This window comes from Penaeus chinensis, chromosome 33, assembly GCF_019202785.1.
Source record: "Penaeus chinensis breed Huanghai No. 1 chromosome 33, ASM1920278v2, whole genome shotgun sequence".
In the NCBI taxonomy this organism is placed as follows: Eukaryota; Metazoa; Arthropoda; class Malacostraca; order Decapoda; family Penaeidae; genus Penaeus; species Penaeus chinensis.
The window spans coordinates 21,976,548-21,979,047 of NC_061851.1; the positions used below are offsets into that span (position 1 = coordinate 21,976,548).

Below are 2,500 nucleotides of genomic sequence, written 5' to 3' on the forward strand. Positions count from 1 at the left end.
AATCTATTTTAGCAGATATAAAGAGACATGTATTAGGGTACTCTTTAATGGAGGTATCCTACCTGTACTCATAAGAAATGGCTAACTTTGAGGGATCTGTCTGGACTTATTATACATATCTCTATGCTTATCTTGATGAATAAGCCTGAGCTCTTGCTCTTCAAGCTGACAGTAGAGGCAGACCTGTATTAGACCTCAAAAATAAGATATCTATATGTATATGATGTACCACACAATTTTAATTCCAAGCAGGTCCTTCAAAATACAAGTGACCATAAATGTGCTGCTGCAACGTACTTCCACTTGTTTGCATTGTGAACTTAGAAGATGTGAGCTGTGTGGGACTCGGCTTGAAGACCTGGTGGAGGTTCAATGTGGGTTACATGATTCCCTAAAGAAGTGCCAGATATCCTGCAGATAAATGATCTGTCAAAAGTTAATAGAAACGATGATATTTTCTAACTCTGTCATAATTCTTGATTATACACAGATTGATTAAATACTTGCATTTTATCCTAGCTTAATGTTTTTTGCAAGAATTCTTGCTGTCTAGTATGAATGTGCAAATTTGAAACTTTGCATTTATTTCATGCTAAATTACAACTTACTCTTAGTCTTTATTTATCCTTATTTATTACAATTATCAGACTCTTCAAAACAAACTGCCATTGCATTCATTAACCCTGGTAATGCCTGCCTTAGTAAATGACAGACTATGTGATATGATACATGAGTGCTTAGTGATAATTCAATTTCCTCTTTCCAACAACGAAGTTTCTGCCTCGGCCAGAGATTCTTTTGATTTGCAGTTTCATTGCATGTGATAGCAAAGCACCAAGTCCCTTATAAGGGTGATGTATGGGGTGAAAATGTCTTTTTATCATCTCTGGTTCTATTATTTCCAAGCTTGGGTATTATTATTCTTGTTAAGGGTAATTTAATCCTGTATGGAAATAAAAAGAAAAACTGTCAGGTAAAAAAAATATATAGAACTTGTCCTCTTGCTAAAAACAGTGGGACATTCCAACACATGTGGTTACTTCCTCAATATAGGTTTCTCTGTAAAGTGACAGCAATGTCAGCGCTCTATCACAGCAGCATAGTTAATGATGGCAAAAACTCTTGTGCCAAATTATATCATCAACCTGTAGCCTATGAATTCTTGTGAATAACAACCTTAGGAAACAATGAGGTACTTGTAAGCAGGAAACTGGATGTCATTTATTTAACTGAATTTTTACTAGTCATACATTAATGGATGGTGATGTTTACACTGTAAGTAACCCTGGCATCAGGGTACTTCTATGTGACAGAAAATGATGGATGTACACTCACTGTGGGTTTAGATACTTCGGGAAAGATAAAGGAATTTAAGGATATAAAGATCCTTACAAATATAATCATCTTGTACTGCTTGGGAGGTAGGCAATATATAGGATATTCTCTCTCTCTCTCTCTCTCTCTCTCTCTCTCTCTCTCTCTCTCTCTCTCTCTCTCTCTCTCTCTCTCTCTCTCTCTCTCTCTCTCTCTCTCTCACTCTCTCTCTCTCTGTCTCTGTTGTGGATGTGATTGTAACTATGAGTGTCTATGGTCTTATACATGTATATTTAGTACTTATATTATTTTCATATTGCATATTCACTTATATTACATAATTTAGCAAATGCTAAGTTAAAGAAATACTTTACTTTTGTGTAATGTTCTTTGTGTTTGATGACTATTCAGTCTAAGTATTTTTTTAAAAGGTTATTTATGTCACTTCATTTCATTTATGTCTCTTTAGTGCTGAATGCCACAATAAGTCTAAATATTTACAATATCTGCATGATTGCTAACTGTACTTTAATTTGTGGAAACTGAGACCTTTTGGATTTTAGATCCCTATAGGAAATATACAGTGTGTGTATGTGTGGGTGTGGGTGTGTGGGTGTGGGTGCACACGTGTCTGCATGTGTGTGCCAGCGTGTGACATATATGTAAATGTGTATGTATATGTCAATATATATTTACGGATGTGTGTGTGATACTATAATACTGAAATGATATAACTATAATTTGCCTACCTAGCAAGGATGTAAGATTATGTACTATATTATCTTTCCTAAAGGGAACACTTGCCAAGTTAAGATATCAATGGAAAACGGTACTGTGTTTATGCTGCCTACTTGTTATAATAAAATTATGTGAAATTTTATTTTCTTAGTAATATCTGAATTGTGGATACAAATATAAAAAAAGAAAAAAAAAATATTACCACTTATGATTTAGTCACTAAGATCAGTGATTGTGACATAGGTCTACGTTATCTTCATTACAATTAATTATTTTCAAGTTCAGTATTGATGCAACAATTGTGTGAAATAGCACGTGATGGGATCTTATGTTAACAATCAATGATATTGTTTCTCTCAGGTCACATGCACTAATCCGTCATTACTACTTATTAGATGAGGTCTCTTTTATTTAGCATGGACTTATCTCTCATAGAGATTTCTGCACA

The 2,500-nt window shown here is 34.2% G+C and overlaps 1 protein-coding gene across 1 annotated transcript in view; it reads left to right on the forward strand.

Annotated features, from left to right (window-relative positions):
- Window positions 1–2,500, forward strand: part of LOC125043082 (rho guanine nucleotide exchange factor 17-like) — a 32,718-nt gene that overhangs the window by 29,536 nt on the left and 682 nt on the right. The window contains exon 19 of the mRNA XM_047639033.1: window positions 1–2,500. This exon is cut by the window's left edge and continues 366 nt beyond it; it is cut by the window's right edge and continues 682 nt beyond it. The gene's annotated coding sequence lies outside the window, so the exon portion shown is untranslated.